A 27402-nucleotide genomic window follows, 5' to 3' on the forward strand; every position below is an offset into this window, starting at 1 on the left:
ATTTGCTCCACAGATTACACTGTCGTGTTGCAGTGGGGATCCTGCAACACGCATATATCAAACCAGGAGTCCCGTGGAAAGGAAATATATATGGACAGACAGATTCTTGCTAGCTGTTTCAGAGATGTTTATTTCTCCAGCCGCATGGCCGGGGCTCTGCCGAGGAACTGTTCCAGTCACGGGACCAAGGGTCCTTCTGCCCGCGCAGGGAACACAAACCAACCCATGGGAACGAGGCTGAGCAGGGGCAGGGAAGCCCCGTGTCTGTGCCCTCAGGGCCCCTCTCCCAGGGCTACACGGCGGGGGAGGGACCCCAACACCTCACCCGTTTTATTTTAATAAAAGGAGAATGAAAACAACTGGATAAACATAACAAGAACAGTTTCAAAACAAAACAAGCCACCCTCCTGAGTCTTTAAATGTCCAAACAGATTCTCTGGAACATCTTAGGGCTGACAGAAGGGAGACAGAATTCTCTGAGCATGCTTTGTGGGGAAACTGAGGCAGGAGAGGGTTTAACTTCTTCCCTCCCCCTTTTCATCCCCCACTCGGCATTGGAAAGGGATTTTTGGGGAAACAATTGGCAAAAGCATGGTTTTGTGAGGGAAACCATGGATGAAAAAACGGATTGGGAATACACTGGGGGTAATAGGACATAGGGTAAAAGGGAAAGGTGGGATTAGGAAAGGGAAACTGTAGGGGGGGCTTACAATGGAGATATTGTCTAACATGACTACGATTTTTTGCATATATACTGCCTTTTACAGGAACACCATCAGGCCCAGTGACCTGCGATGCTTGTAACCCTTTTCTCCCTAGTACAATATTAAATTCCACCACCTCTCCATCTCCCAAGCTTGGGATGCATTTTTCAGGGTTATTCTTTTTAATAGCAGTTCTATGCACGAATATGTCTTGCTGGTTGTCACACCTTGTTATAAAACCATAATTTTGCTTAACATTATACCATTTTACTATCCCTAAGGTCTTAGTTACTATGATCTTTTTCCGAGTGGCTGCTGTTTTTTGTCTCGCTGCGTCTTTGCTCTCTCCTTCGGTCGCTCCCGTGTTGGAATTGTCGGGGCTGCTGGTGCCTGCGCGCTCTTCCCGGGGTCGCGTTCGGGGCTGCGCGGGCCGGGCCGGGCCGCGCCGCTCAGTTCTCCGTGCGTCGCCTCCTCTGGTCGCAGCTTCGCTGCCAATGCCGGGCGCTGCACCCACGTCTCGGCCGGGCCCCCGAGCGACGACCCCCCCGCGCCCTGCTCCAGCGCGTGTTTCGGTTCGGCGCGGCTCCGTTCCACCGCCGCTGCCGCCCGCCGCCGCCCGCGCGCCGCCCCTCTCAGTCGGGCGTTCACGGGGCTCGCTCCACCACACGCTGCACAGGACCGGGCGGGCACCGCCGGGTCCCGCCGCGCCTCGCTCCGCCACCGACACTGCGGCTCGCTTGGCTCCGCCCGCGCGTGGGAACTGCCTCGCTGCTGCTCGCAGAGCGCTCGGTGCACGTGGCCTGGGCCGCACGGTCCCTGAGCCAGGCTTCCCTTCGCCAGGACACAGCTGACATTGCTCAACAGTCTCGGTAACTAAATAATATTCACGAAAATATTCTTCCATCGGCATATATTTTGACTCAAATATTAACTGTGTCCAAACGGTTTTCCAAAAGCCCTTGGTAAGAATTAAATCCCAAGAAACATAGAAAAAGTTCTTAAACAACCATGCCAGGAAGTGTTTCAGTTCTTTCCGAGCTTGAATCAAGCTAAAATTTACAAATCGTTGTTCAAGAATCGTTTTAAGTTTAAGATAAATGTCCATATGCGGCTCGGAGAGCCAAGAGTCTTCCCACTGTTCCTCCATAGTTTAGATATGGAATAGCAAAGCAAAACCAAGAAGAGGAATCCAAAGTTTCCAGGGTTTACTCACACAAATCAGTCGCTTAGGGATCGGGGATCGTTCTGCCCGCATTCTCCACCATTTGTTGCAGTGGGGATCCTGCAACACGCATATATCAAACCAGGAGTCCCGTGGAAAGGAAATATATATGGACAGACAGATTCTTGCTAGATGTTTCAGAGATGTTTATTTCTCCAGCCGCATGGCCGGAGCTCTGCCCAGGAACTGTTCCAGTCACGGGCCCAAGGGTCCTTCTGCCCGCGCAGGGAACACAAACCAACCAATGGGAACGAGGCTGAGCAGGGGCAGGGAAGCCCCGTGTCTGTGCCCTCAGGGCCCCTCTCCCAGGGCTACACGGCAGGGGAGGGACCCCAACACTGTCGTCTTCCCATTGCAGCTCAAACTGGAGGGTTCTCCAGCTGCAGAATGTGCTCATTCTTTCCGCGTATCAGCTTGTTAATTTACCTTTCCAACTCAGAAGTAAAGTGATAAAATCATTAAATAGTGCAAACATTCATCTTCTATAATAAATACTTAATAATTAATTATTTATTTTAAATTACCATATGTATACTATTATTATTAAACCATTGATGTTTAGAATAATAATATAATAAAATTAGGATATGATGTTATTGAAAAGAGGCCCCAAGTATACACTAACATTATGAAGGCCTCTTCTTGGAGACAGAAAACATAATCCATGAGTAGGTAGATGAGCCATAATGCCCAAAACCAGTTCCTCAAGTTGCTAATCTTTGTCATCTACCATCACTTTCATTTTCTACAGGGAAATGCATTCTGGTTTCTAGCATGTTTTTGTAATATGCCCTTTAAAGCCACCAGGATTTGCAGTTGCCAAGATGCATTGATTAGCGTTATCTAAATAGGCTCCAACCCATTGATAACCTGTGCTAAACCTTCTTCTAACTTGACAGACAATTTTAAACCTATTGAAACGGGTAGTCCTTGCAAAGCAGTACAGGTTGGCAAAGTGAGATTAGACTTATGTTCTGTTGCATTTCATCAGACACCAAACAGATTAATTTATGTTTTGGTTAAGAGCAGCCCCCTTCATCACATTTTTATGGGATCCAGTTTCTTTCCAGAGAGGAAAAAAAAGGCTGAAAAGGCAAAATATCTTCTGTATAGGGTGATTTGAATCGCTTAAAGATCTGAAATGGAATCACATCTTCCCACAAAAGCAGAGTAATATTAGTCATAGACTGTGGCAGATGTCTGTTAGTCACCATTAAATTAGGAGAGTTTACCCACTCTGTTCAATTAGTGCAAACAGGAAGTAGATCAGGTCCCAATTAGCTGTAGCAAAAGGAGGCTTTCAGAAGTCAAACTTTGATCATAAAAGGGGGCAATACTGAAAATGTGTGAGGGAGCAGCGAAGAAGAGTGACAGTCTATTTTCATTAACAAAAATAATTGTTAATCTCAAAAATACCTTCTGTTTGACATCTGCCCCCACCATGGGAGATATTTTCTTTTTCCAAGCAAAGGGTGAATGTTCAGCCATCACAAAATAAGTGGGTTTTGATCTTGAGGGTAATTGAACAGCTGCAGCAGTGAATGAAATGTACAAACACTTCCCAGCTCTCAGGATTTGGCCCATCAAGTGGTCCTTTCAGGGCATGGAACTGGCTGCTGGCTCAGCACACTCGGAATTTCTATTCTGAGATGCACCACTGAAAGCTACCAATTCCAGAAGCTGAGGTCTCTAAATAGCTTGTAATGTTGTTAGAAATAGGATATTTAAAAGACATCTGGAAAAAAAATGTTTGTGATCTTCTGTCAGAAATGGCTTATTTGCATGCCAGTTTTTCTCCAGATTTGCAGTTGCGATTCAAAAGAGGAACATTTCCAAAGAGTGTTGTCAAGATAAAAATCAGATTTTTTGGTACTGCAAGATGGAGAAAATTATTAATTGAAATGCATTTTTAGAAGTTCCCTCCAAGTAATGCTGAAAATAATTTTACAAAACCAAAAGAAATAATGCAAATTGGCTTTTGTGTCAGATTTATGTTCTCCCTTCGGCATTTGTGTAGCTTAGTTTGGTGAATGACTGTCACTTTCATTCAGATGGGCATGCCCTGGCAAACTCCCTTGTTTCTTCATCGTTCGGCGACCTTGTTGTGTGTTGGGTTGATTAGATTTCAAAAGAAGCCTAACATTTTGTTTAAAATGCCTGTTCCAGCTGACTTAAGAAAATGTGAGAACATTGTTATGGGATGGAATCCTACTCTGACCCCTTTTTTTTTTGCAGGGAAACTATGTAGTCTGAGAGGCATTAAAGCAGTGCTGGTGACCAGATGCAGCAACCTCAAGCTGGAAGGCCACTCTTCCATGTGTGCCGTGTCACTGCTACATGGTGGATCACTGAATGGATCGCCATTGCAGAGAGCTGCCAGCAATGCCTCAGGTACTGCATTGTCTTCTTCCTGACAGTACCAACCTAGAGGTTAAAGCCAACATGTGAGCTAGAAAGCCACTCTTTCTTGTTATATCTCAGTCATCCCATGGTGGGGAGCTACTTCCTGCTCACTGAGGCTTCATGGCAGAGCAGTCCACTTCTCAGATCTTGGAACATCTCCTAGTGGCTTTGCTTGGGAGTTGCTCTTCTTGAATAATCAGAGACTACTTGTAGAGATCAATTCTGTCTTTGTACTTATTACTGTACTTTGTCACCGTCAAACACTCAAGTTGTAGTTTGTCTGGAGATTTACCATGGTTTTTCCATCAGGGCATTGTCCAGCTATCAGAAATCTACAAAAATCAGGCAGAGCACATTGGCCTGGATTGAAATAGGCAGCTTTTATGTCATCAGGGTATCAGCCTTCCCCATTGCTTTCTCCAAAAAGGGACAAAGAAAACACAACTTTTTTCATTTTCTTTTTTATATATATGCAAAAAAAGTCCTGCTAGGAGACCACTTTTTTCCTGAGATTGTTTTTTTTTGGCAAAGCTGTGTATGCTTAAAGCAGCAGAATCTTCATGGAAATTCAGCTATGGCTATAAATCTGTCAGTGCTTCATGTGTCATGTCCTAGTCTGCTTAATTTCATGAGGTAGATGAAAAACCACAGTGGGTAAAGGCTTTACTAAATTTTGGAGGGAATTTTACTAAATTTTGGAGGGACATTGATATTTGTCTGGTACTTAATTATTACTCCTTCAAAGTTACTCTGTAACATGGAGTCTAGTATAAAAGAAAGAGAAAGAAGAGAAACACTTCTGAATGCCAGTTGAGTTATTGAAGCTTAAGATAGGTATTACACAAAATATTCCGTCTGCTCGCTGTCAAACTGTTCATTTGTGCACTGCAATGTCTGCTTAACTTTTCCTCACCTGGGCCACCTGCCTTTTCAAAGTGTTTTATGTATAAGATAAGTCCCTAGAGGAGATTGCACAAACAACCTGAGGAAATATGGTGTTATTCTCCTGATTTATACCACAGCTTCATTTTCCTTCATCTTCTCCATTTTGCACAGCTATTGTCTGGGAAATCTGCTGTCATGGATGAGAGCTTCCTTTGCTGACTGTAGGCTGAGGACACACTGGTTCCCTGCATTTCCTTTACACACAGCCCTGAATTATTTTGTCTCCCATTTGGCCCACCTGTCTCATCCAGACCAGTATGGGTTTTTGCCACTAATTCAACTAAGCACAGGCTCAAGGACTTAATCTTCCTTGTAAGGTTTCCCTGGTAGGATATTTGATTTTAGGAGTCTTTCCTCGTGGTGGCTTGCTCTTACTGTTTTGTTTTGTTGGAGTTTTTTTTAAATCCTCTTCCCCCTGCCATGCTCAAAATATAGAAAAATATTACCAATCAATATCACTCCCTGGTGTGTGTTTGTGGAGCAATGAGGAATCATGAACTGACTGACTTAGATGACACGAAAATATCTTGTAGGTTTTTGGATTTATAGTAATTACTCTTAAAAAAAAATATTGCATGGCGTGATTTCCCCTCTGGTCATCCTTATTAGTGGGTTGCTACAATTGCAGTGGGAACATTCTCTTCTGACTGTGATTCCTTACCCATTAAAGAGGGGAAATCACGTTGCTCTGTAAACTCAGCCTTCCTTCTCAAGCTGTACTGTGCTTACAGGCATGGTTTGAATAGCCATTGAAACGCCAAGGAATGTCCCTGGGTAACTCTGTACCTGTCATTCCTGGGGCTCCATTTTCCTATGTAACCCAGGTCATTGCCTTCTAGAAAGAAGGCAAAATCGGGTTCATAATTTTGTCCCATCCTCAGTTACTGCTACTAGGTGTCTGACAATTGTCTTCTCCGGGAAAACTTCCCCTCCACTTTGGCATCCTGGATATCTTCAACCACTTCAGCACCTACTAACAAGGTGATACCTCGGGAACACACTGACAGTATTATACCCCTCTCCCAAAGACAATTAGTCTTAGCAGTACTTAAAGACTGGTATGTAAATTACATTACTCTGGAGTCTTGAACTTCTTAGTAAAGTAGGTATTTGCTGCAGGCAGCTGCAGTACAAGTCAAACCAATTTATTAAATGTTGATTAATAATTTGATACAATTATTTTCCAAGGACACTTACTAGGGTTATTTTTGAATGTTCAGTAATTTTGTAGCCCCAAATATACTGTATGATGAAAGTAGCTGGATTTATACTTTTTAGCCATCTTTGTTTGATTTCAGCTCCTCTTTTTCCAAGCAGAGACTCTACAAAGATGAGCAGAGGTCAAATCATCAGCTGTTGGCTGTAACACTGTCCCCTTTCTTCTAGTTCAGCAAGCTCAAATCCCATAAATCTCCTTGATCTTGAAATACACAAAAGCACACTGAAAGCTAAAAGAAAAACTTGAGCATTTAGCTGTCTTGGAAATGTACTTCCAAATATATATTCTGCAAGATTTATCTTACAAAGCTTGTTAAACAGATGTGTTCAGTACTGGGCACCTTTTGTCCGGTTGTTTAAGTAAAGAGACATTGGTTCCACTGAGAAAAAATAATAAGTAAAGACTATGGACAAAATAGCTGACTGTATATATGTACTTCTTTAGGAATAAGGGCATGTATATTAATTTCTGTAACTGTGGAAAATCACAGAATCACAGAATAGTTAGGGTTAGAAGGCACCTCTGGAGATCATCCGGTCCCACCCCTCTGTCAAGGCAGGGTCACCTCGAGCAGGTGACACAGGAACACTTCCAGGTGGGTTTTGAATGTCTCCAGAGAGAGAGACTCCACGAGCTCTCTGGGCAGCCTGTGCCAGGGCTCTGCCACCCTCAATGTGAAGAAGTTCTTTCTCATGTTGAGGTGAAACTTCTTGAGTTTTAGTTTATGGCCATTGCTCCTCACCCTGTCGCAGGGCACCACTGAAAAGAGTCTGGCACCAATGTATTCATATATTAAGGAAAATCTGCCTACTTCTTCATCACATAAACATGTTTATAATTTGCCACATCAATGAATGGTTGCTTGTTCATGAGGATACATGTTTGCAACAGGTACTGAGATCAATCAATAGGTTAGGCCAGATAATCTGGGGTGGTAAGAGTGATTCAGTCCTATTAGCCTTATCTGGCCATAAAATATGTACTGAGCATGTTGGAGAAGCCTCCATTTGTCAGTGCTCTCCTCTGCCTTGCGCACAGAATGGGAAGCAGCACAAAAATGCAGGCTCACCAGGCTCGCAGCCTGGATCCCGTGAGACACTGACAAGATCCACTTTATCTGTTCCCCTTTTCCTTTCACAAAGGCTCTGCCACATTCTTGCAGAAAGACGCTTCAGACACAGCAGAGAGCCAGCTGCTGGCTGGATGGTTTGTTCCAGCAGTGGCAGCTGGCTCGGAGTGGCTAGATGTACGCCCATGGCGTTAATTAAGAGATCAGTGCTGTCACTGGGTGATGGGTGTGTCAGGCTGCTTGACAGAGAGTGCCAGGTGCCATGCTGAGTTACCACATGATTGTCCTGTCACCAGATAGATGTTGGGCCATATTTTTGCACCCTCCATCAGAAGCATCCCTCTCTGGCATGAGCATGGAGCCTTCTTTCCATGAAAGCTCTTCTGATCAGGATTTCAGAAATCTCCATCATTGTCATACCTGTTCTGCATTAACTCAGAAGCAAAACTCATTCTCTTGATCAATGCTGAATGCAGAGGGCACCCATCCATCTCTTATTTCTTTCTCCTATTTTTGTTTTCATATTGATCTCTGCTGCTACAAGAAAGCGAGATGTAGGCATGATATTATGAAGCTGGAAGATACAGTCACATTTCTTCATCCCTGGAGGCATTCTTACCAGTGTGCAAATGTTAAAAAATGATGAAACCTTCAGAAAACCAGTTGATGTTTCAGTTCAGGTCATGACATATACACTAAAAGTATAAGTCTTATCATGATGTGTTTTCAGGACAAATCAGTACCCAGGAATTCCTATAAAGAGGTGAAGGATGGGGAGGATTGCAGTAGGAATAGTGGCCTGTAGGAGGGGAAGAGGAGAAGAAAAGGAGTCCCAGGAAGAGGGAAGGAAAGAAAATAAGAATGATAATGTTTAGGAATTTTCACAAACAAATGTAACTATATCTTTCTGTCTGATGGTCTTAGTAGGCTTTATTTCGAATCACTTTTCTAATTCCTTTTTGAGCAAACTTGTACTTTCAGCTTTCTCAACACCCTTTGCAGCATGCTGTGGCAATGAATTCCACAAGTTAAAAACAGCTTGTAAAGTATTTCCTTTTTTTTAACCTGTCACCTGATCATTTCATTTGATGTCCCTCAGTCCTGTGAGATGTACTGAGAGACATTTGATGTCTCTCAGTACTGTGAAAAACAGTCAATAATTATTCCTCATTCATCTTCTCTGTGGCAATCATAAATTTATATATTTTAAAAATATTATTTTATGTAATTTTGTATTTGTTCTAGTTTCACTGTATCCTTTTAAACACTGATTTATCAAAACTCCTTGCAGTTTTCTAGGTGTGTGTGCATTGCAGACTTTGGCAAAGACTTACTGATGTTTTCTATTTCCTACTCCTTTCTTACTAGTTTTTAGCCTTCTGCTTTCCTATTTCATGGATGCTGAATAGCGAACTGATGTTTTCTGGAATTAGTCAGAAAAATAATCAGTTTCTCTTTCATGGATAATAGTTGCTGATTAGAGCATAATGAGGTGGAGAACTTCAGAACTGAGGTGCTTTAATCTCATGCAAAAACAGAGACAAAAATATGGAAAAGGCCACGAGGGTGCATACATTCATAGGAAAATATGCAATGCAGACTTTTTCTTCCCCAGCTCCTCTTCAGAAAGAACAGGTAGCTGTATGAGAGGAAGCTACAGAGAACCAAGTTGCAGTGAGAGGTAAGAGATGACCAAGATGTGGACCATACAGCCTCTCTTTTCACATTTGGATCAAGCAGACATTATCAGTGAGGAATAACAGCATTTATTGTAATTCTTGATGAGGACAGAAAATAATCTAAATGCCACCATTGTGAAAATGGTGGCATTTCAGTCAAGACAGGAGGAGATGGAAAGGTGAGAGAAGAAATGATGTAGCTATTCAGCATGCAACTACACCAGGGACCAGTTATCAGAGGGGCCCAGGTGCAGCCTAAGAAGATGGGGGAAGCACGGGGCGAATGTCAGCAGCTGGCAGGATAAACAGGCTCATTCTGATTACTGCACTGCTGCCTGTATTGAGCACACAGTACCACTAACAACAAATACAAAACTAGAAGACAAGTCCCCAGTTTCCTTTCTGTTATTTTTTAAGTTGGGAAAAGATTAAAATAATTATTGTGATTAAAAATTTCCCTGTGTTTGTTGACAGCAAGGTTATTTACATGTAATATACGAATTTATAGCCATTGTTGCCTTAAGAGGCTTCCAGCAGCTCTGTCTTAGAATATTTCATGTGAAAATTCATGTGCTCCAAGCATTATTACCCGTTCTTGCCCTTATGGGATTATGATGCACACATTTGCTTTATGCAATCTGAACAGTTTAATCTTTTCAGTCCCTTAGAAGGAGATGACCGTTGGTCAAAGAGATATTTATATTTTCCTGTTCACCCCAAGAATGTCTAAATTCACCTGTTTTAGCCTGATTATATTACTAAAAATGTTACTAGACAGAATGAAAGCTAGGTGGTTTCTCCCTTTTTAGTGATAAATCTTATTTTCCTCATTTATTATTTTTAATTAAATTATTGATTTAGTTTCGGTTAGTTACTCTTGGTTACTTTGAGCTCTAAGGAAAAAAAATAAATCTTGAAAGCCTGAAGAAAAAGGAACAGTTCTATGAAAATAAATGTCTTTTTTCCCTCCCCACCCCAGATATCTTCGCCTTAAAAGAATTGTTTAGTATAATGTGGCAGTTTCCAGAACAGTTTCAAGTCAGTGAATTACAAAAGAAATATTTGGGAAATGTGATAAATGTACTCATTAGTGGACTTAAAAGGCGTATTCAAAGCAGACTTAAATGGAGGAAGGGAGCCAGCATCGAAGAAAATAAGAGCATCTTTGGAAACTGGTTTATCCTGTCCTCTTATATAAACAGGTCACAGTGGAAAGAAGCAGCTTCTTCCAAACAAAAGCAAACACCACAGTGTTTTCCAGAAAAATGCAGAATTACAGCAGGTTTCTCCAGGGTTTGGAGAGTGTCTGATTTGTCCCAATACTTCATTGGACATCTTGCAGAGAGATAATGAATGGCCCTCACAGTCCCCTGGTGGTGTCCTCTGGGCACCAGAGACAGAAAATTTTAGAAGAGGGAAACCTATTGTGTCTTGCTGGCAATTTTCCCCCTTTCCTCTGGTGAGAACAACAAAGACAACTCAGTGGATCTTGTCCCTAAGCATTGAGAAGCACTAGTCTGCTCTGCTGCAGCAGGACATGCTCGGGCCTCAGCAGAGCTCCATGCAGGACAGCTGGACTGGGCTGCTGTGTGCTCAGCCCTGACAGTCCTAGGCAGCACAGTCCACCCGAGGCAGATGTTTGGTACAGGCTAAAGCATCCAGCAAACCTGAGTTTTCCTGCTGTTGGATGAGTCTGATCTGGTAACCCAGCTAGCTTCCATATTTAACAGGTGTTGTAGACAAACTTTTTGATACCTTGGAGCACTAGTCACATGCACACTATTACAAATGGCAGTGAAACAGCAGAAAAAGTCTGCCTCCGATTCCCCCAGCGCCTGAGGTCAGACTCTCTCTGTGTCCAGATCAAGAGGCTGTTATGCTTGCAGAAGCTCCCCTATACAGGCAGAGACTCTGGAGAAATTATGAAGTCTCCTGGGCCTCCATGAATTGGAGTGCAGAAAATAAAATGATAGGGAAAATCTAAAGTTCAATGCTTTCTTTTCCTTAAGACAGCTCTGTTTCCACTTCACTTGTTATTTGAATCATTCCTTGACTACTTTTAAAATCACCTCTTGCACAGCAACCTCATCTCATATTCTGATTTCAGTCATCTTCTAAGTCAACTAAAAGCTAGTGGCTGCTCTTTCAGGAACTCACAACCCTAATTGCTGTCCCTGCTAGTGTGGAGTTGGCCTTTTTTTCCACATGGATACACTTGCAAATCACAGCACACTTACATAAAATAGTTATTATCTTCAAAAGACATGATCCCTCAAGAAGTCATGTCAAAGACTTAGTCAGTGTAAGAAATCACATCATCCTGAATTGCTCTTCAGGGTGGCAAAAGTTTCTTCTAGGCCAACCCAGCAAAAAATGTCAAATCAGACATGGGTTGTATTAATTTTATTTGGCAGTTCTCAGCAGAACATAAGGAGGTAGACCTCAGCTCTATATTTATTTTATTGGAAGGAATAGGAAGCTTGTCACAGATCAAAGTCTTCCAGCTGCGCTCTTGGGAAGGCACCACTCCTTCTGCTGGGTCTGTGTAGCTGTAAGAGCACTGGGCATACAAGTAAGAATAAATAATATATAATAATTACTTGTGAGTACTTTCAGTATTCATCTGTTTGTACAGTATAAGCTGAACTTTCAATTGTCATCAGACAGTAAGTAGAATGTTTTTTTTAAATGTCTGCTGGAAACGTGGCTGCAAAACCATCTATATACCCATTTTCCCTAAAAATGTGATTTCCCTCTCCATATATTTCACAGAAATATGCCATTTTTTTCATATGTTCAATAGAGAACAGACTTAAATAGCTTGGGTTTGTCTTGTTTTGATAATTTAGTTTAGGTTGCATTGTTGTCATTCACATAATTCTGACTCATTAAAATATTAATAATATGTTATATTTATCAGTACATGTACTAAATATATTTGTATTTTATGTTTAGACTTTATTAAGTGTTTCACTAGAAGCAGAATACAGTATTTAACATATAAATTAATTTAAATTCAGAATTTTAGCTTTTATTATTTTAAGCAAGTTTCTTTTTTTGATACAAAATACAACCTCTTTTTGCAACTTTTTACTACCCACCAAAATATATGGAAGACCAGGCCAATTTTTATCATGCATCCTTTCTGCAAATATTTGGAACTTTCTGAAAAACTGCTTCTTCCAAACTAAGTCTTTACATTTAGGACCCTCATCTTCTGAGGAGCCTCTGCCTGTGGCTGAGAGGTCCCATCTAGGCTAAAGCCACTTACAGTCACAAAAAGCGGCTAGTATTTATTTTTTATTTGTTCATTGCAAATCTCTTTGACTTGCATGTCTGTCATTCTGGAGATGGGGCTCAGATACATCTAATAATAAAGAGAAGTACAATCCCTTACACCTACAGTTGTCTGTTTCCCTCTCCAACATTGGTGATGTTTTCCACATTCCAAAAGTTATCATACACCACAGAATAAAATATTGAATTTCCAGTCCCCATGCCCCCTATACCATCTCTGTTAGTCCATTTATTTTTAAAATTATTTCCACTTCTATTCAATTTCAGATTTGAATACAACTAGAGCCTTTATTTCCTGTTCTTTTCTATGCTTATAACTGAAAATCAGAACTCACTTCTTTGTTCAACTCCAGGAATTCTGTAGCCTGAAAGAATGGAAATTAAACTGCAAAGAAGTTTCTGCATATGGTCACCTTATTTAACAGGGATTCAGCTTTTTAATGATCCATAGTGTGATTAGATAATTAAGGAGCAAGGAAAATGTGAAAGAGCAAACAAAAAATGATAGAGACCAATTACCAAAATGAAAGAGACAAATGCACCCTAAGATGAATGATGCTCACTTAAAAATGGTATTTTATTGAATCAGGCAGAACTTGACCTATATTGGAAACAGAAGGAATTATAGTGATTATGTTGGGATAATGTCAGAAAGCAGCTAGGCTGCATTATTAAGCTTGGAAGAATCGGCTGCCACTATAAAATGCATCACTAAACAGACAAGGACAGTAACAAATTATCCAAAGGAAAGTGAGGGAGTAGAGAGGCCATTTTGTCACTGCACTGTCATTGTGCAGGCATTGATCATCCGTCTTGCTGAGGACAGTCCAGGGAGGTGGGGAATACCTGTACTCTCAGGACACCAGACCAAGCCTTGGCACAAGGACAGTGTGGAAGGATCGTATCTGATCCTATTGAAACCCAGGCAGCAGCTCAAAAATCAATGCAGGTAACAGGATACTGCAGCTGGATCAAGGTCCTTTGGGAAGAGGCAAGTCCTTTTCACCTGCAGGGATGGTCTTGTGTTGTGCTGTTTGCTGTCTTGCTGTTTCTAACAAAGCAAACAGTTGAATGCAGATGTTGTTTGTTAAACATGCTGAGAGTACAAATATACAAATATACTCATAATACAAAATATACTTGCATAAGGTGCCAGGGTGAGAAGGGCAATTACAAATGAAGATCGTTTCAGTCTTGGTTATGTCTTTCTTACCCCTGCAATGCTAGTGGAGCTGCTCAGTTGTGACTAAAATTAGTTTTTAAGCTAAGGGAAATGAAGGTCGTAGCAGGAGCATATATGTCACTGTCATCTATGCTTGCCATATACGTGTCTGTATTTTAAAAGTTAGTATTCTCAGGACCAAGAGATGCTAAACCAATAAACAACAATGGAAGAACATGTCCCAGGCCACTTTTTGCTTCAGGAAGACAGATGCAAATTATGATAACTAGTTCATGGGGGATTTAATGTGCCAGTGTGCATGAGGGGGTGAAAGTGACCTGATGCTACCTTGGAACAGAAGATGTTGAACGACACAAACTTGTCCCCTAATTACCCAGATGAGGCTGCAGGTCAACATAAAAAATAACTTGTTATTAATGGATCATATTTATTCAGTGAGAGATCTTCTGGAGGTACTACACAATATAAGCACAGATGCTAACACTTAATAGTAGAACTTGAGCTTGGTCTTGAGGCTTTCAACTGCAGAAATTTCCCTGGTGCTAATTTTTGCTGGAGGGCTGAGAACAGCCTATGGAATTCACACTGGAATTTTTAGACCTTTTTTGTGTTTTCATAACTACAGGCCCATTCCCTTCTGTTAGTGAGGCTCTCATGGGCTTGATGCACCATCTGTAATTTCCTCATGGTGCTGAACTTTAAGACATTCGTTTCTTTCACAACTTAATCAGGGTCTTTTGGAAAAAAAAAAGAAACAGTACAAATATTAGTCAGTGTTTTGAAATGAACTTATGTGCTAAATGTAGATATATTGACCCAGATTTTTTAGGAAAAACCAAGCAAATAAAAGAACTTAATTTATCTAGGGACCAAGAGGTGAAATCCTGGGGTTTGGTGGGCTTTGGGGGTTGCTTATTTACTTCTTTTGGCTTTTTAAGAAAGAAATTTTAAAAAGAAATTTAATTTGTGCCAATTTTTTGTTTCAAGACCTTTGAAATATTTCACCAATTTTCATAATTATATTACTCAAACCATGGACAGTGTTTCAACATGGGGAAATTCTGTAAACATGATAGAAATATGCTGTGATTAGAAAAATAGTTTCATTGAAACTTTTTTATCACATTTGAAAATTTTTAAGGGTAAAAGTAAATGTCAGAACTGACACTTTCCTACAAAAAGTTTTATCTTGAATGAATCAGCCTTATTCCTTAAGAAACCAGCTTGCTGAAAATTACCTTCATGGTCCAAAGCTTCATTCAAAGCTGATGATTATGCATCACAGGTGTCATCCACCATGACTCTTTGATGCAAAATAGTTTTATCATCTTCAATAATGAGTAAATTTGGCCTGAGAACTCTTTAGGAGAGTTTACTTCCATGTAGTCCCTTACCTAAATACATATATATTTTCACTGATAAAAAACTTTCTAAGGAACTCCATTATATGTTGCAAATTTATTTTTCTTACTTAATTCAAGCAAGCACAATTTGGATCAACTAATTTGATGGGGGAAGAGGTGTTGAAATCTGATTTCTCAATCTCATCCCAATTTGACTTTTTGATTGTAAACAAACAGAATTTCTTTGTCTCGCTGACTTCCTCAGCTGTATGTAATTCAAGAGAAATCAATTTAGAAATTAGATGCATTAATTACTCAGCAATGGTAAGAAAAGGAGTTGCTTTTTTATAGTTGCTTGAGTCCAAATATCTGTCTTAAGTACTAAAGCATTAATTCCACTTGGAGGTGAATTATATCAGTTTTTAGAAAATGCCAGTAGTTTTCAGTGGAAACATTCCAATTGAAAAAAGCTGTTTTTTAATGATTTTAGGTTGATCCAAATCTGGACTGATCAGGCACTCAGCTCTGTGAAATGCTAGACATGAAGGTGATCCCTCTTTTGATGAAAAATGTCTCTGGGATCACAGCAGCATGCTGGAAGACAAATAGGAAGGAACCCCTCCTCCAGAGGAAAGGGAGGCAGTCAGGAATCACAACCAGAGCTGCTCCTTCCACTGACTCTGGCACGTTCAGGATCCAGAAACACAGAATGATTCTTCTGTTCTTTGGGTAAGTGCTGAGGTTAGTTTATGTGCATTTATTAAACATTTAGAGTTCTCCAGTGGAGGGACTGCTATAGTTCAATGTTCTATAAAATCTACAGACAAGGGTTGCTGCAAGGTAACATAATCTTCATCAGTGGCAGTATTTTAAGAAAAACAATTCATTAATATAAAGAGTCAAAATCAAGAAGAAGAATCCTTTAATTTTGCACGTCAGTGGACTTTACACTTTACTAGTGTTTTGCTAGATAATATATCCGAAAGTGGAACATTTGAAACTCGCTAACCAGAACTTTGCCTGTGTTGACTTTTTTGTTCATCTCTTTGAAGGGATACATGGCATATTGTAAAGTGTTAGGTCAAAGCTGTAATGGAAGCTGTAGTCTGTGATAGTCTCTAGTGCATTACTCAAAAATGTGTGGGAAAGTGAGTTGGCCATGTCCTGTAAGCAAACACACCAGTGTTGTCCGTGGGTTACAGTGAAATTAGTTTGATCATTTGCAGATGTGGCCCTTTGTTTTGAATCACATGCTAGCCAGGAGAGTGAGCTCTGCACCTCTGCACACCTTTAACACTCCTTACCAACTGCTTTAGCTGGCCCCTGCCCTGTCTGTACTTGTTAAAGCGCCCGAGTCATTCAGTGTAGGGTAAGATGTCCTTCAGTCATTTTAAGATCAGAAATCTCTTCCTCCCTTCAAGATGCAATACAGAGGCAAAGCTGATTTCATCTCAGTTTGATGTCAGGCATATTTGACGTGTCTGTCAAGTGTACCTGTCCTATTTCATTACTTTGCTCCTTCAGCTTCTCCCTTAACTGTGCATGTTTAAGGAGAACAAGGAGGACAACTCAGTTCACTAGGTCTTATAAATTCTTTGCTTCTAAGCAATTTTGAGGACTGTAAGAAAACTGATCATGCTGAGCTATAGATCTACGTTTTTTTCATTTGAGGAACCAAGAAAAGATGTTCATACCAGAAACCTCTGAAACAAACCGCCCCTGGATCAACTGTTTGGTATCTGTCTGAAAAGACACTGATGCTGTGAATGGATGAAAGGCATTACAGCATGAGGTGCACACCAGGTGGATTTGTATTGCATAGCTTGGAGCTGTTTGTCAATAATTTCCTGCATGACAGAGATAGTGCTAGAAAATGTTAGGAATGGTATCATGTTTGGCACACAGAGGGAGCTTAGGCATTTTTGCTTCAAACGAGGATTCAGAGATCACTGTTGCTCCCCATCAGTCTGCCGACCTAGTATGATTATGCTCAGGTTCCGTTCAAGAGCTGATCCCAAGAACCACACCCCTCCTGTACCAGCCATGCACGGGCAATACAGCACATAACCTAACCCAGAGCCTGCTTCCTTTGGGAAACAGTAGCTTGGGAATGGCTGGCAGTATGGCTGTTTGTGGGTGGAGCTGTGAGTCCCAATGTCAGTGGTGGTCGCAAAGTCTCCCCTGGAAGTTTGTTATTGAAAACTGGGCAAGGCACTTCCAAAAATGACACCAATTAATTGTGTTCCCAGGGGCACAGAGAAGGCTGGGTCCTGCAGTGAGTTCTGTGCCAGTGGCAGAGTAAGAGGCTCCTACAGAGTAAGAGGCCCTGCCAACAGGCTCTCAGCCAGCCTTGGGGACGGGCAGGGGCCTTTTCAGGCTGCTCTTGTAGCTCTCGGCCTTTTCCTCTCCAACTGCTTCACATGAATCAGACCCAGAGCATCAAACAGAGCAGCAGCTTTTTCCTTCCCAGCTAGATGATGACAGTTTCCACCCCTCAGTGGCCTCTATGGGGGCAGGAGCATACCTACATTTTTAACAGATAACAAGAAAAATGCCTGAGAAATATTCCATGAGAAGTGTTCAGAATATTTGTCTGCATATCGGGACCAAAATGATGACTGAGTTATGATTACCAAAATCTGGATGGCTTTTTTACCTTCTTACATGGCTAACTTTTGCTCCTAGTACCTTGTATTCTTAGGAGATGTTGCTGCAGAAACATTAATACCAAAGCAAATGCTAGCTATAAATGTTGGACAATATCCCTGGGTGCAGCAACTAAGGCAGGGAGAAAGGGGCTTTTACAACCTTCACCCACTCTTTCCCTGGTGCTGAAGTGGCCATGGGTGTGCTCAGTCCCCCACATAATTCAGAGCAGCTGATGGGCTGCCCCACCTTTCCCCATCTTTGGATCATCCCTGTGGCATCACTCCTTCACTGACCAGCCCTGGCAGAGGCATCCTTTGCCGAGAGCCACCCCCTGGCCATCACAAGGGGAATGGCTTGGCTCCCTCCAGTCCGAAAGGCAAGACCCCAGCTCAGCTGCAGTGGCTGCAGCCCCCAGGATGCCATTATTGGCCTGTCTGTCATGCTGCTATTAGTGTGACTAAGAGGAACGATTCCAGCCAGTAAAAAGCATTTACAGAGGTCATTAATGAAAGGTTCTGGGTATTCTTAGAAAATTGCAGCATTACTGGGATGATTTGAAATATTTATTAACGTGGGGAATTATTTCAGTTTGCAGATTTCTCTCAGTATCTTACATTTATTTTTTTTTAGCTTGTGCTACCAAGCGGCCTTGTGAGAAATCCAGCAGTGGTCTCTTCAATCATGGAAAGTGCTTTTAGAAAACATTATGGTAATACTCAGCTAAATGCTGTTTGTCCCCCCCAAAAAAGGAAAAATAACCATGAAGAAAATGAGAAAGTAGCACAGAGAGAAGAGTGTTCACTGCAGGAAACAGTCTTCTTCACTCCATCTGTGAATGTTTTTCAAATACAAGATCAAGATGGCTTTGAGCAACAAAATTCTGATGGTGAGCAGTCCCCAGGCTTGAAAATAAGTATGGGCTAGGCACACGAGAAGGCAAAATCATTGTTTTCATCGGGTTTCCTATTACTTGCCAGGGATGTTTCAAAAGAAAGCATGAAATCATAGTTAAGGAACTGTTATTTGGGGCAAATTTTGACCTAGTTTTCAAGATAAATATCTAATATTCGTTTGCAGTTCCTTTGTAGTTGCTGATGAGTGGATGTCACAACATTTGAATACTCTCTTTAGAGACAGTAAACTGATTTTCAAATGCTCTTCCTAACTACTTTATCTCACATCATTTGGAGTCATGACATCCTCTGTAGACACTAATGATGCCTGCCTACAACTGTAGGCTGGAAAAGTACAGAAGATATACAGAACCAAGTTAGAGGAGGGGTTTTCAATCTGTGTCTCATAGTCCATGTAGAATCTGACTCACAGAGGAGAACTGCTACCAGAAAAATCATCTTTGAGACTTACATACCCACTCACTCCTCCAGCTGAGCACTAGCTCACGCAAAGTGAATCTGAGCACTGATGGGTGAGCATTCGTGTTTAAATTGTTGTTGCAGCAGTGGAGAGGTTGTTAAAGTTACCTGATGAAAGGGAAAATGATTATAGCCTTCAAACTGGTGAGAAGAACATAGGTGATTGGCATAAACAGGCAAAAGAGCATTTGTCATTTGTGTACTATGCCCGGCAGAAATTGCTGCGTGGGTGTGTAGCTTTGCATACGCTTGTTGTGGTTGGCTTAAGCTAAGTCAATGATTCTGCTGAGATAAGTATACCTGAAATGAGAGAGGCAAATCAATGAAGGAAAAGGCAGGTATATAAACTCCAGAATGGAAATAAATCCCCAGTGTAATACCTCACAGTTACAATCTAGAAAGAAACTCGCAGTTAGTTTTGAACAGAATGTGACTTACACTGAAAAAAACATAAAAATGAAAGAATTTACTGCACAATAAAAACAATCAAAGGATTTTGATGTAATTGTTGTTTTTAGCAATCAACTTTATGATTGTTTACTTTTCCTCTATCTGAGAAAAGAAAGGGTGAGAGGGAGTGAAGAGAGATGTGAATAATTCTGTAAGCATGGACTTTAGAAATTTTCTCTTAAACCTGACACATTCATTCTTTTTGTCAATGGGGGAACTCATTGAAGAAGGAAATATATCTGGTAATAATAACAACAATAATATTTTAAAAAATTAAATTAAGGGACACAGAATCTAAAACATATATTGACCATTTGAATCATTAAGGGAACTCTAAGGGGCTCAAAGCCAGAGGAAAAATGTAGACTCAGGATTATACCATGCAAATCTGATACTACATGGCAGCTTCCCACTAGTGCAAGGAAAAGCATTTCATTATTGATAAGCAGAATGCATACTATGTTAGTAGCTGGAGTCAACACAAGGACTTAATTAACATTCATGTTTACCATGCACATCCCAAAATTGGATCAAAACAAATAGCAAGTGACTTTAAAACCTTAATTTCAGGCACTGTTTACAAATCTGTATATGTGACTTATAAATGTTTTGCTCAGCCACCCCCTTCAGTTAGAGAAGGAACAAAGACAGCATTGATAAGATTTCTTCCCAAAGTTATGTGTAATTATCTACAGAGGTGCAGAAGTTTCACACTACTCTCTTGTTCATTTAACTAGGATTCCTCGTGTGACTAAGGGCTCCTTGGCAGGAAAAAACATTAATAAAACCTGCCCCTGAAAGATCTTCATGCTATTGACAGACGGATTTTATTCTTGCACAGCTTATTAAAAATATCAGATACATGAAACTGAAGCATGGTTGCCTAGATTCCATTAGATATATATGTAACATGATAAGTGCATGTCCCTTGAAGAATATCACTTTAGGAAGCAAATTTCTAGATAAATTATTCCTTTGTATAAATGCAAAATGTATATCTTCTTTTTTTGCTATCATTATTATTATTACTTTTCTTCTTGTTAATGAAAATGCTCTCCAGAGAGTTTCTTACTGAAGTATTCATAAGTATTCATGCACAAGGAAACTATTACACTTTTATCCTTTTTATTTTTTTAATTATACATTTTTGTGCTATTGTCCCACTGCAGACTTTTACAGGGTATGAGGAATTAGGGAGTTTTTTGATGCTAAAGAAATTAGTCATAGGGTTCCTTGCTTTCATATTAAAGGGAGAGCTGAGAGACACCACTGTGGAAAATGCAGAGTAAAAGTGAAGCTCACTGTAGGAACCCAAAATGCCGAGAATATTTCTCTGCCTGTTTTGAAGGGTTCTTACCCCCCTGAACAACACTATTTTAACCTCCAACCTTGGAAAAAACTGCCTACGATCAGACAAAAACTAGAAAGTACAGTGGTGTGAATTAGGTGATAGACTACTATGTAAGATTGTCACAGGGTGAAAAATTTAGAGGTTTTGGGCTTCTCTTTGTAGTAAATAGATGAGAGCAAAAAACATCAAAATGGAGGATTGTTGTTGTTCTCCAAACCTTCTTCTTCTTCTTCTACCACTCCATATTTTGCAGTAAAAGTAGTTTGGAATGATTGGATAGAGAATTCCGCAGTTCCTGCCCGTGATACTGAATAATTGGTAGGAAAGTGAAAATAATGTATGTTTTTAGTAACCATTGGTTAAATTATCTTTAAAAGGCTGTGTAAATCTTGATAATTAGACTTTTCTCCTGCATTCTCTGCTCTGTGTTATGCCTGGGTCACACTAGTGACTCTGTTTCTCTGATAAGACTTAATAAACAACTATCTGGCAGCAGTGAAGCTCCAGGAAAGTTTCTGTTTGTCTCTTGAACTCCTTGCAAGGACTTTTAAAACACCCTCTCCCATCAGGAGAGATTTGATTTACGGCACGGTTCAGTGTCAGCTCACCACTTCCTTCAGGGAGTTCTGGAAATGGGTTCTTATGCTTTCTTCGGCTGGAAATGTGAAAGGTTTCTCAGGTTTCTCCTTTCTTTGGTTAAAATTTTATTTTTATTCCTTATGCCAAAAAAGATATTTCAAACCCGCTGTTTCTCTTGTCCTTCTGTTGTCCTATGGCCTTAGGAGGACCTTTCTCTGAGTGGTCTCTGGGAACAACACTCAGGTGTCTAAATGGAGTTCGACTGAAATTAATCTTAAAATGCCCACAACTTTCAAGGAAAAATGATGCCTTCCTCACCATTTTAAAATGCTACAGAAAGCACACCAAGTCATCTGAAAAACTGTACATTTCCACCTCTTAAAGGGCTAGACAGCAACAACAAACATTCCCCCAAATGAATGTTTTCTGAAGCCCCAGACAGCGACAATGCTATTTTGAGGAAGTGTGAGCAGTTGCAAAGGTGAAGCTGGACCCTGACAGTCAGGTTACTGCTCTGAGGAACGTGTGGGTGCTGAAGAAGCTCTGTCTAAAGGCAGCTGCTGCCTGTCCTGCCTTGGACGGCCCCTGCGGCTTTTCATGCGTGTCCAGTTAAACGCTGGTGACATGGAAGATCATGGTTCCCAGAATTCCAGCAAGAGAAAAGAGACTTACAGCTGTGCTCCTGAAATGAAACTGCAGCTGAGGCAAGAGGAAAAGTGCAGTGAGAAATGAGGACAAGTTATAAGCTCTCAGAAGCTAATTGGCACCACAGCCAACTTCATTCACTAAGGCATGGGCATAAAACCAAATTGCTTTCTCACCATGAAAATACTGAGGGCTTTTAAATACCATTCTTCTAGGCTTTCATCCCTTCTATTACTTTTCCTCTGCAGGTCTATTCTTTCCTTCTGTCTGATCATTGGCTTTCTGTTCCCTCTTTCTGTCTTAGTTCAAGCATTTTTTGCTTTTCTCTGCTCCTGTTTTCAAACAAACACTTCAACTCAACATTTATTTTCCCCCCTTTAAATAGTCACTATTTCAAGCATCCTTTCTCCCTCAGCTAGTTTGACTCTCTCACCTTCTGCCTTCTCCACTAATTCACACCCTCCTACACTCACCCAAACAAAAAGATTTTGCCTGGAAATTGTGAATGAATGGGTGATGGGTGGGAATGAAAGGGTATTCCCAGAATGGGTGTCTTCAACTTCAGCCATTAAATTCCCAATGAAAACTGACCAGCAAATAAATACATAAAGGCACAGAAGGTGGCAAGAAGGTTTATGGAGGTCTGTTTACCAAACTGGAAAGATGGGGACAAAGATGTTCAAGACAAAGGTTTTGCATTGGAAATACAACTAACTTTTCCAGTGTCTAACTTTTCAAGCTAATAACCCTCCGGGAGTTTAAAACAGTCTGAGCAGAAGACAGACAGACATGTGCTGTACTCTCTCTGACATGGAATTTTTTTCTGTCTTTGTTATCTGAAATTTTAATTAAAGTCATCCAGACTGAAAGAGTTTTTGGCTCTGTGCACAGCATAACAAAAGCTACCACTAGCACAGCATAGCAATGCATCATAACTAACTCTGTCTTTTCATGCAGCAAGAACATTTCTTCAGTGATGAACCAGGTGCATTTCTGTGATGAAACACAAGAAGACTCTACAAAGAAATGCAATCTCTTTTTCCCTGTAATTCTGTTGGTCACATAACTACACATACGGAAAGAATTTTCTGATATGTGGTTAAAGCCCTGTCTCAGTCAACCAAAACATGTATATTTTTTAATAAACTCAAGTTCCTAGTTAGCCATTGCTTTGCTTCAAATAGATCATGTAGTATTTTTGCTTCCTTGCGTTTTTAAATATATATATATTAACACTGCAGAAGGAGCAGCTGGAAATGTAAGTTGGGAGAATAAAAATACATTTGATAAAATACCACAATTCTATAACTGAGAAGGAGAACTTGGTGATGGATTGGGCATGCAGCACATACAAAAAGACAAGGCTGGGGAATAAAGAAGCAACTCCTAATATTTTTCAAAACAAATTTTCAACCTCTTTCTCAAAATGATGTAATGTATAAATCTGCTGGATCAGAGGTAAGCAGTGGCATAAAGAGAAAATAGGGTAGGCTGAGTGAAAGATCTGACCAAGCAAAATAATGTGTCTTCAGTCGTCAGTGTAAGCCCATTGGAAATGGGTTTGCTGGTGGACTGTGAATGATATTTTCTCCCCTACCCAGTCAGTCTTTGGCTTCTCTGCTGGCACCTTTCATCACTAACAGACTGAAGCAAAACCAGTTTCATGCTCTGTCTTCTCAAAATTTATTGTGGGACAAACTAAGAGCTATTCCTCCTCTGAATTAATTGCCACCCAAAGAAGAACAGTTTCTAATATGATATTTTAGGACAAAATGCTATCCATACACACTAGCAGGCTTGGTCATGAGAACTGGCCCATGCATGGAGCAGCCATCCAGAGGAAATTCTGTGTTCTACTGCTTGAATGACTGTTTGTAAATAGAGGTTCATACTGTGATCAGATGGGCCATGAGATGCTAGCAAGTCTTAAGGAGCACAGCCCTGATCTGGATTTGAAATGACAGTCAAATAGGAATGAGGCATACAGCATCTTCCTCAAGTAATCTAATCCTTTTTCTGTGACATGATTTTAATATAATTCTTCGCATTCACATTGCATGACTTAATCTGAATTAGCTTTCTGAGCAAGACCTGACATGGGCTGATCATTTAGACTCTGCAACTGATTTTCTCTCAGACAGACCTCATTTTAGGTTTCCTTAGCATTTCTGCAGCTCTTTTGTTATGACCTTCAGCAGCTCTAGCTCCCTCCAGCTGACCCAGATGCTTTGCTTCTGTAATCTGAATCCCCATTTTCCAGAGGCTGCTGTTGCTCCTCTTCTCCTTTCTGTGCTTTCAGTAAGCTTTCACAGAAAGCTCTTAGACAAATATAATCATCATGGCATGGAAGAGAAGTCATTCTTGCATTTAAAATCTGCTAATGACATAGGGAAAAGAAGATACAAACAAATGGTCACTTTTCATAAAGAAGGGAAATTACCCCTAAAAATCCAAAGATTATGTGCTCAGACTTGGGAAGAAGTTACTGACAGGCAAGGAAGGTACAAGTGCAGGTGAAAAACCTTTTGTAATGATTAAAAATGGTTTAGCAAAATCAATTCTAAAGTTGACTGCAAGAAGTGTCTGAGGGATTTTGCAATGTTGAATAGCTGTGAGATAAAATAGCAGGTGAAACATAAGTTTAAGACCATTGTATCACATACAGGAAAAACACTTCTAAGTATACATGAAAGTGAATGGGCTCTAATTTAGCTACTTACTGACGCTGGGGGAAAAAAAGAATGGGAATCACAAATAGAAACCATCATTAATTGGATTAGGACAGTGTGCCCATGCTTTTTATGAGAATTTCTTTTCCCATAAAAGATGTGGACAAAGGAAAGTCTGTTCAAAGCTAATGGAAATAGCTCAGAGCATTTTAACTTGGAAAAGAGATGACTGAGGGAAAATTTGATCAAGGTTTATGAAATGATAATGGTTTGGAAAAGGACAACAGATCTTCACTGCTTCTTATAATGAAAGAATTAAAGTGCACAAAACCAAAATAGCCAGTAGCAAATATAAATAATAAAAATGTGAGTGTTTTTTTTGCACAGCATGTAGTTAAACCATGTAACACTTTGCCATAGGTGTTAGGGAGACAAAAGCAAGAATGGGTTAAAAAACGCTGCTAGGTAATATTCATTAATGTGGAAGTAGGACATGGGATATTTAACATAAGCCCAGTTAAATCATGGACGTGAAAAAAACCTCCCAGTCCATAACCCTGCAGCTCTTGATGCTGAGGCATCAATAAATAGAAGAAAGATTATTTCATATTTGCCCTTTTTCTCAATTTCTTCTTCTAAATAGCTGGTATTAGCCAGTATCAGAGACATGATGTCGAGTTAGAGTTGTCTTTATTCTGACTCAGTAGAAGCACCCTCCTGTAATTAAAGTAAAAAGGTTATACAGAAACTGTTGATCAAAAGCATCTTTATGCTGAGAATGGAGACAAGTAAACAAAATCTCCAGCTCACGTACTTTCAGTATGCAATTAAAGCAGCCTCCAAAGAGACAATGATATTTTTAAGTGCATAAATTGCATGTCTAGTGCAGAACCACCCAAAAAAAAAAAATCTAGGCAAGGAAGAGTCTTGTTTAGATCTTTTGTTGCCCAGGTATCTGGATGTGGACTTAACATAAGCACCTCTGTGAGCCATCCTGCTCAAGGCAATTTTGTGAACCAGCTTTCATGGTCAAATACTCTGCTGCATGAGGGAGGAGCTGCTGATGATTTCAAATGAGCTATAAATAAACTGAAGGACATTAAATAAACAAGTCACATAGAATCATAGAACAGTTTGGGTTGGAAGGGACCTTTAAAGGTCATCGAGTCCAACCCTCCTGCAATGAGCAGGGACATCTTCAACTAGATCATGTTGTTCAGAACCACATACAATCTGACCTTGAATGTTTCCAGATATGGGGAATCTACGAGCTCTCTGGGGAAACTTTTCCAGTGCTTTACCACCCTCATTGTAAAAAGTGTTCCTTATATCTAATTTAAACTGACCCTCTTTTAGTTTTAAACCATTTCCCCTTGCTCTATCACAACAGGCCCTGCTAAAAAGTCCCTATCCAGCTCTCTTGTAGGCCATCTCTAGAGACTGTCAGGTTGCTATATGGTATCCCCAGAGCCTTCTCTTCACCAGGATGAACAGCCCCAACTCTCTCAGCCCTTCTCCACAACAGGGGTTCTCCAGCCCTAGGACTGTTTTTGTTGCCCTCCTCTGGACCTGCTCCACCAGGCCCATGTCCTGTGCTGAGGATCCCAGAGCAGGATGCAGCACTCCGGTGAGTTCTCATAAGAATGGAGCAGAGGGGCAGAATCCCCTCCCTCACCCTGCTGGCCACGCTGCTTTGGATGCACCCCAGGATACAACTGGCTTTTCTGGGCTACAAGAACACATTGCTGGGCCATGTCCAGCCTCTCATCCACCAGCACCTCCAAGTCCTTGATGGATATGACTGAGATTAGCAATTCTGAGGAACAATAACAGCTTCTTGTGGAGGAAAAATAGAGCACACACAATGATGATTTTGCAAACAGGCCAGGCTTTGTATCAGGTGTAGAAAGCAGATGGCAACAGAAGAAAATCTGAGCTACATGTAGTTGTTGCCACAGGCAGGCTCTGAATGCAATGAGCCAAAACTGCCATAAGAGACAGGCCAAAAGCTGTTTATATAACTACATGGAAAAGAAAAAGGAAGCAAAAGATGATCTGAACAGGATGCTGCATTTCAGGACATAAGGTGGGAAGTGTTAGTCACAGCATTAGGCATGCATGTGTTTAATCCAACAAGAGGAACTGTCTGTGTAAATGCATTGGCTTTACTTTCTAAAACTGTCTGGTACACTGTGTTTTGAAAGGGTGCAGGGAAAGTTCATTAAATGAGACTTTGAATGGTGGGGTATGTCATGTCAGATGGAAATGTTAATCATTCCCTTTGCTACTGAATCACAGTGAACAATCTCTCTGAAGTTCTGCAGTGTGGAAATTTCATCAACTACCCTCTTATGAAAACAACATCCAGTTCAATTTTATTCACCCAAAGTGGTAGGAGGCCACAACTTTTCCTAGTAGCAATGCTACCAGAAGCTTGGAAATTGATGAGGTTTGCAAGTGCTCAATAATAATAATAAAAAAACATCTAACAAAATGCAAAAGTATGTGACAGGTAAATTCAGACAATCAAAGTAACAGATTCATGATTTTAAGTCATCTATTTAAAATATTTTATTTCCCAAATTCAAGTAGGAAATCAAGATTTGAAAGCAAGAACTACAA

General features: G+C 40.6%; 1 long non-coding RNA gene across 1 annotated transcript; it reads left to right on the forward strand.

Annotated features, from left to right (window-relative positions):
* The first annotated feature begins 2447 nt into the window (after positions 1-2447).
* On the forward strand, positions 2448-20827 carry LOC116440951. Its single transcript, XR_004238816.1, has 3 exons — positions 2448-4317; positions 15555-15793; positions 18344-20827. It is a non-coding gene; the product is annotated as an uncharacterized LOC116440951 (long non-coding RNA).
* The last annotated feature ends 6575 nt before the right edge of the window (positions 20828-27402 follow it).

Source organism: Corvus moneduloides, chromosome 3, assembly GCF_009650955.1.
Source record: "Corvus moneduloides isolate bCorMon1 chromosome 3, bCorMon1.pri, whole genome shotgun sequence".
In the NCBI taxonomy this organism is placed as follows: domain Eukaryota; kingdom Metazoa; phylum Chordata; class Aves; order Passeriformes; family Corvidae; genus Corvus; species Corvus moneduloides.